This window comes from Apodemus sylvaticus, chromosome 3 (genome assembly GCF_947179515.1).
Source record: "Apodemus sylvaticus chromosome 3, mApoSyl1.1, whole genome shotgun sequence".
NCBI classification, from domain to species: Eukaryota; Metazoa; Chordata; class Mammalia; order Rodentia; family Muridae; genus Apodemus; species Apodemus sylvaticus.
In genome coordinates, this window is record NC_067474.1 from 47,813,154 (window position 1) to 47,827,782 (window position 14,629).

Sequence of the window (14,629 nt, forward strand, 5' to 3'; positions counted from 1 at the left end):
TGTTGACATTTGGCATCTTTTCTAACAAGCTATTGGGCACATGGTGCCACATGAAATAGCTGTTCAAGTCTGTTGTCTACTTTTTGAGTGTAGGTGTTACATTGTAGATGTATCAGTGAGCACCCCACAGCTAGATGATCTGTGCATTTTGACCACTTGTAGTTTTCTGTAATGGTTGCCATCTGTGTCACAAAGAGGCTTCTTTGATGAGGGGTGATAGCATCACTTATCTATAGCTAGAAGGATATGAATATTGACAATTATCCTACAGTGTAAGAAATTAGAATGGAGTTAGGAATTATATTGGCTTAGGAAAATGGCAGTTATAGCTTCTTCTCTAGGGTCCATTAACTTACCAGGCATGGGTTTGCAGTACCAAAAGTGAATTCCCTCCTATTGAAAAGGCCTTAAGTACAACTAGACAGCTGCTGATTACCCCAAGAAATAAGTATCACTATTGTACCCTTGAGGATATCTTACCATGATGACCATTTTTATGATTCATGGGCTGTAGCGCTGGTAGTACTATTAATTGCTTTTTTCCCTTGGCTGCCTATATTGCATTTTCAGATACTATAAGAGCCAGTCCCCTGAAAGGAGGCTTCCAGGCAAGTTGCAGCTAGATTCTAAATTTTATTTATGAAGTGTGTGGTGCCTTCAGAAATGGGGTCTTACCTTTAAAGTTCTGAAAGGAAACCAACAGCAACAGCAATAGTCTTTATTGATCTAGGAGTGCTTCAACTCCCCTCACCAAAAACTCAAAGTGAGGGCCTCTATGCCCTCATAGGGGTTTGTTAGATAATCCTCAGCTCTAAAGGGAGCATTATCATCCCAAGTGGCATAACTTCATTTAAATCACTATGTGTGTGTGTGTGTGTGTGTGTGTGTGTGTGTGTGTGTGTGTGAGTGTATGTGTATGTTTAGGGGTATGTATATGTACATATATATAAATATATGTGTGTATGTGTGTGTGTGTCTTTGTACTGTTCTGTACTGACATTGAGTATATTAACTTCATATGCTCAGTAGTTGACTATTATTAGTTTAAGGAAGTTCTTTTGCTAGATTTGGGGAAATAAATTACAAGATGGATGTTGGTTTTTGTCAGCTGCTTTTGTCTGTCTTAAAGGAACTTTATATTTTAATTTGTTGTTATGTGAACTTGATTTTCTGGTTCTAATCCAATCTTTATTCTTGTACAAAAACTGTTTAGTTATGATGTATTATTCTATATGATATATATTCTAGCGTATATATTGTATATGATATAGTGCTTCATTTAATTGGGTATTTTATTTACATATGTATTCATATATTACATATTAGCATATATATGAATAATAGTGATTTGTAGTTTCTTATACAGTCTGTATTTAGTTTTCTGTCACTAAAATACTGATCTCAGAATGAGTTGAAGAGTATGTTTTTGAATTTTTTTCAAAGGCCAAATCGGTGCTCTCTTAATGTTTGATAGAATAATTGTTTCAGATATTTTTATAGGGAGATTGTTTTTAGAACTATAGCTTCCATTTACTTAACAGATATAATGCTATTCAGGTTGTTTTCTTCTTTTACAGTAGGCTTTGGAATTTTGTATATTTCATAGAAAATGTTTATTTCGGTTATCAAATTCATATAGATTAGTTTTAATAATATTTCTGGGCTAATTAATATCCACTTATCATTGACTGCATTCCATGTGTATTCTTTTGTGATTGTGTTACCTCACTTAGGATATTTTCCAGTTCCATCCATTTGCCTAAAAAATTCATGAATTCATTGTTTTTAATTGCTGAATAGTACTCCATTGTGTATATATACCACATTTTCTGTATCCATTCCTCCATTGAGGGATATCTGGGTTCTTTCCAGCTTCTGGCTATTATAAATAAGGCTGCTATGAACATAGTGGAGCATGTGTTCTTATTGCATGCTGGGGAATCCTCTGGGTATATGCCCAGGAGAGGTATAGCAGGGTCCTCCGGAAGCCCTGAAGCTCTGAATACTGAAGATACAATTAGCATATCAAATGATTCCCATGAAAAAGGAAGAAGAGGGCCCTAATCCTGGAAAGGCTTGATCCAGCAATGTAGGGGAGTACCAGGACAGAGAAAAGGGAGGGGGAAGATAGGAGAATGGATGGTGAGAAGAGGACTTATGGGACATATGGGGAAGGGGGAACTGGGAAAGGGGAAAGCTTTTGGAATGTAAACAAAGAATATAGAAAATAAATAAATATATATAATAATATTTCTGTAATCTGGTGGAAAGTTTATCACTTTTATTTATTTATAAGGTCTCAGAAAACTAGACTATGTTCCAGTGACTTTCTCTCTTGATTTGTTTTGAGCCAAGGTCTCACTTTATAGCCCTGGATGATATAAAACTTATGAGAACCAACCTTCCTAACGCTGAAACACTTTAATACAGTTCCTCATGTTATTATGACCCCCCCCAGCCATACAATTATTTTCATTGCTATTTCATAACTGTTATGAATCATAGTATATATATATATATATATATATATATATATATATATATATATATATATATATATGTGTGTGTGTGTGTGTGTGTGTGTGTGTGTGTGTATGTGTGTGTGTGTGTGTGTTTTCTAAAATTATATATATTTTTTTTTTCTTAGACCCCCCAAAGGGGTTGTGATCTATAGGTTGAAAGATAATGTTCTAGACCAAGCTGGCATCAAACTCACAGAGATCTACCTGCCTCCCCCTCCCAAATGCTGAGATTAAAGGCATGCTCCACTGCTTCCAGCTTCTCCTCGCTTTTGTGATGCCTGATTCACGTTTACCCACTTCCCCTTTAATCTTGCTGTTATACTGTACTTGCCCTTTGTTTTTTTTTATAATTACTTAGAGAAGAAATTAAATCATTAATTCAGGGTCATCTTTTTTATTGGATATTATCTTTATTTACATTTCAAACATTATTCCTTTTCCTGGTTCCCCAATGCCCCTCTTCCAGAAACCCCCTATCCCATCCCACCTCTCCAAGCTTCAATGAGGGTGTTCCCCCATCCACCCACCCACCCACTCCCAACTCCCTGCCCTGGCATTCCCCTACAATGGGGCATCCAGCCTTCACAGGACAAAGGGTCTCTCCTCCCATTCCTGAGAAGGCCATTCTGACAAGGCCATCCTCTGCTACATATGCACCTGGAGCCATGGGTCACTCCGTGTATATTCTTTGGTTGGTGATTTAGTCTCTGGGAGCTCTGGAGGGTCTGGTTGGTTGATGCTGTTGCTCTTCCCATTAAATTGCAAACCCCTTCAACTACTTTAATCATTTTTTTAACTCTTCCACTAGGAACCCTATGCTCAGTCCAATGGTTGGGTACAAGTATCCACCTCTGTATTTGTCAGGCTCTGGCAGAGCCTCTCAGGAGACAGCCATATCAGGCTCCTGTCAGCATGTACTTCTTTGCACTCACAATAGTGTCTGGGTTTGGTGACTGTAAATGGGATGGATCCCCAGTGGAACAGTCTCTGGATGGCCTTTTCTTTAGTCTCTGTTTTATACTCTGTATTCATATATCCTCCAGTGACTATTTTGTTCCATCTTCTAAGAAGGACTGAAGCATCCACACTTTGATTTTCCTTCTTTTTGGTTTTATGTGGCCTGTGATTTGTATCTTGAGTATTCCTAGTTTCTGGACTAATATCCACTTATCAGTGAGTGCATACCATATGCTACCTCACTCAGGATGATACCTTCAAGTTCCATCCATTTGCCTTAGATTTTCATGAATTCATTGTTTTTAATAGCTGAGTTTTTGACATTGCAAAACTTGCAATGCTATTACAATGCTTTGACATTGTAATAGCATTGTTTTAATAGCTGGATATTATAAAATATCCATTTTATAAATGTACCACATTTTCTGTATCCATTCCTTTGTTGAAAGACATCTGGGTTCTTTCCAGTTTCCGGCTATTATAAATATGGCTGCTATGAACTTAATGGAGCATGTGTCCTTGTTATATGTTAGAGCATCTTTTAAGTATATGCTCAGGAGTGGTATAACTGGGTCCTCAGGCAACAGTATGTCCAGTTTTCTGAGGAACCGACAGACTGATTTCCACAGTGGTTGTACCAGATTGCAACCATACCAACAATGGAGTAGTGTTCCTCTTTCTCCACATTCTGGCTAGCATCTGCTGTCACCTGAGTTTTTGATTTTAGCCATTCTTACTGCTGTGAGGTGGAATCTCGGGGTTGTTTTGATTTGCATTTCCCTGATGACTAAGGATGTTGAACATTTCTTTAGGTGCTTCTTGGCCATTCAATATTCCTCAGTTGAGAATTCTTTGTTTAGCTTTATACCCCATTTTTTAATAGGGTTATTTGATTCTCTGGAGTCTAACTTCTTGAGTTCCTTGTATATATTGGATATAGCCTTCTATCGGCTGTAGGATTGGTAAAGATCTTTTCTCAATCTGTTGGTTGCCATTTTGTCCTATTGACAGTGTCCTTTGCCTTACAGAAGCTTTGCAATTTTATGAGGTCCTGTTTGTCAATTCTTGATCTTAGAGCATAAGTCATTGGTGTTCTGTTCAGGAACTTTTCCCCTGTGCCTATGTGTTCAAGGCTCTTTCCTATTTTCTCTTCTTTAAGTTTCAGTGTATCTGGTTTTATGTGGAGGTCCTTGATCCATTTGGACTTGAGCTTTGTTCAAAGAGATAAGACTGGATCGATTTGCATTCTTCTACATACATGTTGACCACCAGTCGAACCAGAATCATTGGTTGAAAATGCTGTCTTTTTTCCCACTGGATAGTTTTAATTCCTTTGTCAAAGATAAATTGACCATAGGTGTGTAGGTTCATTTCTGGGTCTTCTATTCTATTCCTTTGATCTATTTGCCTGTCTCTGTTCAAATACCATACTTTTTTATCACTATTACTGTGAAATACAGCTTGAGGTCAGGGATGGTGATTCCCCCCGATCTTCTTTTATTGTTGAAAATAGTTTTCACTATCATAGGTTTTTGGTTATTCCAAATGAATTTGGAAATTGCTCTTTCTAACTCTATGAAGAATTGAGTTGGAATTTCAATGGGGATTGCATTGAATCTGTAGATTGCTATATAAAAACATATATTTATATATATTTATCATATTAATCCTGCCAATCCATGCACATGAGAGATCTTTAATCCCAACACTTGGGCAAAAGCAAGCAGATGTCTTTAAGTTCGAAGTTAGCCTAATCTATATAGGTTAGCTGGAACTTCACAGTAAGACTCTATCTCAAAAAGAACATTTTAATAAGAGCAAAGATAATTAATTAAAAGATATGCATTGGAGACTTTCAAGATATGTGGCCTATAATGAGGGAAAAATATTCAAGAATTCTTGTCATAGAAGAAACAGAAAGATTTTAAGGACATCAAACATTTTTAACTAAATAATAGAAGAAAATTTCCCAAATTAAGGAATCATATATTAATATAGATAAAGGAAACATTTAGAACACTAAAGAGAAGATCAGAAAAAAGATGACTTCTTGTCATAATCAAACCATTAAATATGCAAAGTAATAAAGTTTATTGCAACTATAAAAATATTTGTTTTTTTTTTCCTTTTTCTCTTTGTGGTGTTGTTGTGTGTGTTCCACCCCATTGGCTCTTAAAATCCATCTGCCTCCTCTTCCTCAGTGTTACCTGAGACATGAGAGAAGGGATTTAATTGAGACATCTCATTTAGGCCTGATGTTCTAAGGTCTTTCAGTCTCTGAACACCAAGGAAGTAAAGCCTTCTGAGACACAGCAGAGATGATGTATATATGAACTCACAGAGACTATGGCAGCAACATACACAGGGCCTGCACAGATCTAAGCCATTGCTGATAGGGGAAGTAGACACAAAGCCCCATCCCTAACATAGGAGCTATCTCCAAGTGATAGTTACTGACAATGGAAAAATTGGTTTTCTCCAGTGGAGTCTCCTAGATATACAAACCTAGGAGGGAAGGACCCATGCCCAGCAATAGCAGCCAACACAATAAGAGCTCAGTGGAATTTTGGCAGATTTCTTTTTGTTTCATAATTGTCTGGGTACTTTTTTTTAACCGTAAATGTCTTTTGCTTTATATTGTGTTTCTAATATTACTTTTATGGGATTACTATGTCTGTGTGGATATGTGTGTTTCCACATATATATGATTTTTGTAGTTTTGCTTCAGCTGTTTTTTCTGTTTATTTGCTCATTTTGTCATTATTATTATTATTAGTGTATTTTATAATGAGAGAAAGCAAGAAAGGGTGTGGATTTGTATATATCAGGAGATGGGGAGGATCTGGAAAGAACTGGAGGAGGAGAAACTTTATTGGGAATATATTATTTGGAAAATATCTATTTTTGGTAAAAAGAAAAGAAAATAGGAAAATAGGATCACCAAGGAAATTCATCAGAATAAGAGATTTCTCAATATGTGTGTGTGGCAGGGAGGGTGTATGTGTGACAAAAGAACTAGAATTAATTTATTTCAAGTTCTGAAAGGCAACAATTACTAACCCCTGACTATTATACCCAGCAAAACTATTTGCTAGAATTGAAGAAAAAAAGCAAAGCTTTCCCTGATTAAAAAAAAAGGGGGGGGGGGGTAATAGAACTCATAACCACTAAATAAGCTAGTTCTACAAGAAATAATTGAAGGAATCTTCCAAACTAAAGTAAAAGATAAACACAGCTAAGAATCTAGTGAATAAACCCCACTGAAATACTAGTAAAACTAGAGAAAATAAGAAAACACCAAACAACAAAATCATCAAAATATCAGGAACTATTATATTTGAAATATTTATATATATTTCAATAATACTTCTGAATAATCAATATCTCAATTCTCCAGTTTAAAAACATAGTATTCATACCTAGAATATAAAAATAACTAAAATGTAAACTACAAGGATATAAGCAACCCAATAAAAATGGACTATGGAACCAACTGGAGTTCACAGAAGAATAAAGGCAAATAGCTAATAAATATTTTTAAAGTTACCAGTATCCTTAGCCATCAATGAAATTCAAATTAAAAGTACTTTAAAGTCTATTAGACTTAGTCATAATGGTTATTACTAAGAAAACAAAACTAGAAAATACTTGTATGTAGGGGAATAGAAACTTAATTTTATTAGCAAGAGTATAAACTAGTATAGCCAGTATGAAAATCAGTCTTGATGTTTCTCAAAAAAACTAAAATTAGACTTATTAAATGACTTGACTGTACTGATCCTAGTCATATATCCCAAAGATATTATATCTTTCCCCAGAGGTACCTGGCATATCCATGCTCATTATATATATATATTCACAAGAGCTACAAAATAAAGTCATTCTAGATGTTCATCAACAGATGAATGGATAATAAAAGTTTGATACATATATACAATTTCATAATGGTTAAATTATGAAATTTGCAGAAAAAAATTAGGGAACTACAATATATAATGAAGGCTCAGAAAAAAGATTTGCTTTCTTTTTAGTGTGATTCTCTACTTTTAAACTTTGAATTGATTTATTATTTGTGTGTGTGCGCACATGCACACACATGCACTTGAGGGCATACATGTACCATAGCATGAATGTGGAAGTTGAAGGTCAGCTTTAGAAAGTTGATTCTCTCCTTTAACCAAGTTAGAAGGGTCAAAATATCAAACTAAAATCATCAGGCTTATCGTGCACGTACTTTTATCCATGAAGTCATCTTGCCCGCCCCTAGCTTTTGATTTTTATATATGTGTATTTATGTGGACATAAATACAGAGGTCAGGTAACTAGAAGGGTGACTCACAATAAGTGCAAAGGAAGCTTTGAGGGAGAGAGTGAAGGTAATACACCTGTGACTAAAAGTCGAAGAGGGAATACTGAGGGCAGAAGAACAGAGGCAGTAACAGGAAAGGGTGAAGCGTTGGGGATGGAGGGCAGCTCTCACTCAATATGATCAAAATACCACGAGGACACATTTTGAAAGCTAATTAAAAATTTAATAATATATACATCAATTTAACTTTGTTTTTGCTAATACACAAAACCACATATTAGTGGTTGCTATGGCACAGTCCACTATCCATATATACCATATAATGTTTAAATCTAGTTAAATATATCAGTCTTCTGAAATGTTCCTTAAATATGAAAAGTCTTTTTTCTGACCATTTTTAAATATGAAGAACTGTAATTTGCTCTTGTTTTCACTGCCATTACTGGGAATTGAACTCATAGCGATGTATATACAAGGCAAATACTCCAAGCCTGTGATATACTATTTTCTAAAGTCATTCTACTATGCAATATTGCTAAAGGAAAGAAACTGAAGTAGGCAAACACTATAGTTTTTTTTTAATATTTTTATTTTCTATATTCTTTGTTTACATTCCAAATGACTTCCCCTTTCCTGGATCCCACCTCCCCATATGTCCCATAAACCTTCTTCTCTCCATCCCTTCTCCAATCACCTCCCTACTTTTTCTCTGTCCTTATATTCCCTTCCCATGCTAGATCAATCCTTTCCAGGATCAGGACCCTCTCCATACTTCTTCATGGGAGTCATTTGTTATACAATTTGTACCTTGGGTATTCAGAGCTTCTGGGCTAATTAATATCCACTTATCAGAGATTGCATTCCATGTGTATGTGATTGGGTTACCTCACTTGGGATGATATTTTCCAGATCAAACCATTTGCCTAAAAATTTTGTGAATTCATTGTTTCTAATTGCTGAGTAGTATTCCATTGTGTAAATATACCACATTTTCTGTATCCATTCCTTCTTTGAGGAGCATCTAGGTTCTTTCCAGCTTCTGGCTATTATAAATAAGGCTGCTATGAACATAATGGAGCACGTGTCTTTATTGCATGCCGGGGAATCCTTTGGGTATATGCCCAGGAGAGGTATAGCAGGGTACTCTGGAAGTCTCATGTCCAGTTTTCTGAGGAACCTTCAGACTGATTTCCACAGTGGTTGTACCATCTTACAGCCCCACCAGCAGTGGAGGAGTGTTCCTCTTTCTCTGCATCCTCACCAACACCTGCTGTCTCCTGAGTTTCTGACTGGTGTAAGGTGAAATCTCAGGGTTGTTTTGATCTGCATTTCCCCAATGACTAATGATGTTGAGCACTTCTTAAGGTGCCTCTCGGCCATCCGAATTTCTTCAGGTGAAAATTCTTTCTTAAGATCTGTACCTCATTTTTAATAGGGTTATTTGGTTCCCTGGGGTCTAACTTCTTGAGTTCTTTGTATATATTGGATATTAGCCCTCTATCAGATGTGGGGTTGGTGAATATCCTTTCCCAATTTGAAGGTTGCCATTTTGTCCTTTTAACAGTGTCCTTTGCCTTACAGAAACTTTGTAATTTTATGAGGTCCCATTTGTCAATTCTTGATCTTAAAGCATAAGCTATTGGTGATCTGTTCAGGAACTTTCCCCCTGTGCCCATGTCCTCAAGGGTCTTCCCCAGTTTCTTTTCTATTAGTTTCAGTGTGTCTGGTTTTACATGGAGGTCCTTGATCCACTTGGAGTGAAGTTTAGTACATGGAGATAAGAATGGATTAATTTGCGTTCCTCTGCATGCTGACCTCCAATTGATCCAGCACCATTTGTTGAAAAGGCTATCTTTTTTCCACTGGATGTTTTTGGCTCCTTTGTCGAAGATCAAGTGACCATAGGTGTGTGGATTCATTTCTGGATCTTCACTTCTATTCCATTGGTCTACTTGTCTGTCACTGTGCCAATACCATGCAGTTTTTTAACACTATTGCTTTGTAATATTGCTTGAAGTCAGGGATACTGATTCCCCCAGAATTTCTTTTGTTGTTGAGAATAGTTTTAGCTATCCTGGGTTTCTTGTTATTCCAGATGAATTTGAGAATTGCTTTTTCTAACTCTGTGAAGAACTGAGTTGGGATTTTGATGGGGATTGCATTGAATCTGTAGATCACTTTTGGCAAGATGGCCATTTTAACTATATTAATCTTGCCAATCCACGAGCATGGCAGATTTTTTGTTTTCTGAAGTCTTCTTCGATATCCTTCTACAGAGACCTGAAGTTCTTGTCATATAGATCTTTCACTTGTTTGGTTAGAGTCACACCAAGATACTTTATATTGTTTGTGGCTATTTTGAAGGCTGTCGTTTCCCTAACTTCTTTCTCAGCCTGCTTATCCTTTGAGTATAGGAAGGCAACTGATTTGCTTGAATTGATTTTATAACCAGCCACTTTGCTGAAGTTGTTTATCAGCTGTAGGAGTTCTCTGGTGGATGTTTTCGGGTCACTTAAGTAGACTATCATGTCATCTGCAAATAGTGATAATTTGACTTCTTCCTTTCCAATTTGTATCCCCTTGAACTCCTTATGTTGTCTAATTGCTCTAGCTAGAACTTCAAGTACTATATTGAAAAGATATGGAGAGAGAGGACAGCCTTGTCTAGTCCCTGATTTTAGTGGGATTGCTTCAAGTTTCTCTCCATTTAGTTGGATGTTGGCTACCGGTTTGCTGTATATTGCTTTAACGATGTTTAGGTATGGGCCTTGAATTCCTGTTCTTTCCAATACTTTTAGCATGAAAGGATGCTGGATTTTGTCAAATGCTTTTTCTGCATCTAATGAGATGATCAAATGGTTTTTTTCTTTGAGTTTGTTTATGTAGTGGATAGCAATGATGGATTTCCTTATATTGAACCATCCCTGCATCCCTGGGATAAAGACAACTTGATCATGGTGGATGATCGTTTTGATGTGTTCTTGGATTTGGTTGGCAAGAATTTTATTAAGTATTTTTGCATCAATATTCATAAGAGAAATTGGCCTGAAGTTCTCTTTCTTTGTTGGATCTTTGTGTGGTTTTGGTATCAGCATAATTGTGGCTTCATAGAACGAGTTGGGTAGAGTTCCTTCTGTTTCTATTTTGTGGAATAGTTTGAAGAGTATTGGTGTTAGGTCTTCTATGAAGGTCTGATAGAACTCTGCACTGAAGCCATCTGGTCCCATGCCTTTTTTGGTTGGGAAACTTTCTATGACCATTTTTATTTCTTCAGGTGTTATGGGACTATTTAGTTGATCTATTTGATCCTGATTTAGTTTTGGTGTCAGATATCTGTCTAGGAAACTGTCCATTTCCTCTAGATTCTCCAGTTGTGTTGAGTATAGGCTTTTGTAGTAGGATCTAATGATTTTTTTAATTTCCTCAGTTTCTGTTATTATATCTCCCTTTTCATTTCTAAGTTTGTTAATCTGGATACTGTCTCTGTGCCCTTTGGTTAGTCTGGCTAAGGGTTTATCTATCTTGTTGATTTTCTCAAAGAACCAGCTCCTGGTTTTGTTGATTCTTTGTATGGTTCTCTTTGTTTCTACTTGATTGATTTCAGCCCTGAGTTTGATGATTTCCTGCCTTCTACTCCTCTTGGGTGAAATAGCTTCTTTTTGTTCCAGGGCTTTCAAGTGTGTCATTAAGCTGGTAGTGTATGCTCTCTCCATTTTCTTTTTGGAGGCACTCAGGGCTATGAGTTTTCCTCTTAGCACTGCTTTCATTATGTCCCATAGATTTGGGTATGTTGTGTCTTCATTTTCATTGTGTTCTAAAACGTCTTTAATTTCTTTCTTTATTTCTTCCTTGACCAAGGTATCACTGAGTAGAATATTGTTCAGTTTCCACGTGTATGTGGGTTTTCTGCTGTTTTTTTTGCTATTGAAGACCACTTTTACTCCATAGTGATCTGATAGGAGGCATGAGATTAGTTCTTTTGTTATATTTGTTGAAGTCTGTCTTGTGACCAATTATATGGTCGATTTTGGAGAAGGTACCATGAGGTGCTGAGAAAAAGGTATATTCTTTTGCTTTAGAATAGAATGTTACATATATATATATATATATATATATATATATATATATATATATATATCTGTTAAATCTAATTGGTCCAAAGCTTCAATTAGTTTCATTGTGTCCCTGTTTAGCTTCTGTTTTCCTGATCGGTCCATTGAGGAAAGTGCAGTGTTGAAGTCACCCACAATTATTGTGTTAGGTGCAATGTGTGGTTTGAACTTTAATAAAGTTTCTTTTACGAAAGAGGGTGCCCTTGCATTTGGAGCATAGATGTTCAGGATTGAGAGCTCTTCTTGTTGTATTTTTCCTTTGACCAGCAAGAAGTGTCCCTCAGAGTCTCTTTTGATGACTTTGTGTTGAAAGTCAATTTTATCTGATATTAAAATGGCTACTCCAGCTTCTTTCCTGAGACCATTTGCTTGTAAAATTGTCTTCCAGCCTTTTACTCTAAGGTGGTGTTTGTCTTTGACTCTGAGGTGTGTTTCCTGTAAGCAGCAAAATGTAGGGTCCTGTTTATGTATCCAGTCGGTTAGTCTATATCTTTTTATTGGGGCATTGAGTCCATTGATGTTAAGAGATATTAAGGAATAGTGATTGTTACTTCCTGTCATTTTTGACGTTGTTTTTTAAATTTGATTGGTTAACTTCTTTTGGGTTTGATGAAGGGTTACTATCTTGCTTTTTCCAGGGTGAAGTTTCCCTCCTTGTATTGGTATTTTCCTCCTATTATCCTTTGTAGGGCTGGGTTTGTGGATAGATATTGGGTAAACTTGGTTTTGTCATGGAATATCTTAGTTTCTCCATCTATGGTGATTGAGAGTTTTGCTGGATATAGTAGTTTTGGCTGGCATTTGTGTTCTCATAGAGTCTGCATGAGATCTGCCCAGGATCTTCTAGCCTTCATAGTCTCAGGGGAAAAGTCTGCTGTGATTCTGATAGGTCTTCCTTTATATGTTACTTGGCCTTTTACTCTTACTGTTTTTAATATTCTTTCTTTGTTTAGTACATTTGGTGTTTTGATTATTATGTGATGGGAAGTATTTCTATTCTGGTCCAGTCTGTTTGCAGTTCTGTAGGCTTTCTATCTCCAAAGTCGTCTCCCTTTGAGTTTTCTTAGTTGTTTCTACTTCTGATTTTAGATCCTGGATGGTTTTGCTTAGCTCCTTCACTTGCTTGTTTGTGCTTTCCTGTAATTCTTTAAGAGATTTTTGTGTTTCCTCTTTCATGACCTCAGCCTGTTGACCAAAGTTCTCCTGTATTTCTTTAAGTGCTTTTTGTGTTTCCTCATTATTGACTTTTGTATTCTCCTGGATTTCTTTCAATGATTTTTGAGTTTCCCTTGCAAGGGCTTCTAACTTTTGATCCATTTTCTCCTGAATTTCTTTTTTTTTTTTTAATTTTTTTATTCGATCTAATTTATTTACATTTCAAATGATTTCCCCTTTTCTAGCCCCCCCCACTCCCCGAAAGTCCCGTAAGCCCCCTTCTCTTCCCCTGTCCTCCCTCCCACCCCTTCCCAGTTCCCCGTTCTGGTTTTGCCGAATACTGTTTCACTGAGTCTTTCCAGAACCAGGGACCGCTCCTCCTTTCTTCTTGTATCTCATTTGATGTGTGGATTATGTTTTGGGTATTCCAGTTTTCTAGGTTAATAACCACTTATTAGTGAGTGCATAAGTATGTCCTTCATGTGTTCCTGTACCAGCATCATGACCAATGATTTTAAATCCAAATCTTCTTTTACTGGTGTGATGTGGTATCCAGGACATGCTGGTAAAGGAGAATTGGGTTTAGATGTTGCCATATTGCCTTGATTTCTGTTAGTGACGTTCCTGTGTTTGCTTTTTGCCATCTAGTTCTCTCTTGATTCTTTGTATGGTTCTCTTTGTTTCTACTTGATTGATTTCGGCCCTGAGTTTGATGATTTCCTGCCTTCTACTCCTCCTGGGTGAAATAGCTTCTTTTTGTTCCAGGGCTTTCAGGTGTGTCATTAAGCTGGTAGTGTATGCTCTCTCCATTTTCTTTTAGGAGGCACTCAGGGCTATGAGTTTTCCTCTTAGCACTGCTTCATTGTGTCCCAAAGATTTGGGTATGTTGTGCCTTCATTTTCATTGTGTTCTAAAAAGTCTTTAATTTCTTTCTTTATTTCTTCCTTGACCAAGGTATCACTGAGTAGAATATTGTTCAGTTTCCACGTGTATGTGGGTTTTCTGTTGTTTTTGTTGCTATTGAAGACCACTTTTACTCCATAGTGATCTGATAGGCATGGGATTAGTTTGATCTTCTTATATTTGTTGAGGTCTGTCTTGTGACCAATTATATGGTCAATTTTGGAGAAGGTACCATGAGGTGCTGAGAAAAAGGTATATTCTTTTGCTTTAGGATAGAATGTTCTCTATATTTATCTGTTAAATCTAATTGGTCCAAAGCTTCAATTAGTTTCATTGTGTCCCTGTTTAGTTTCTGTTTTCCTGATCGGTCCATTGAGGAAAGTGCAGTGTTGAAGTCACCCACAATTATTGTGTTAGGTGCAATGTGTGCTTTGAGCTTTAATAAAGTTTCTTTTACGAAAGAGGGCATTGGAGCATTTGCATCCCTTGCATTTGGAGCATAGATGTTCAGGATTGAGAGTTCTTCTTGTTGTATTTTTCCTTTGACCAGCAAGAAGCATCCCTCAGAGTCTCTTTTGATGACTTTGGGTTGAAAGTCAATTTTATCTGATATTAAAATGGCTACTCCAGCTTCTTTCCTGAGACCATTTGCTTGTAAAATTGTCTTCCAG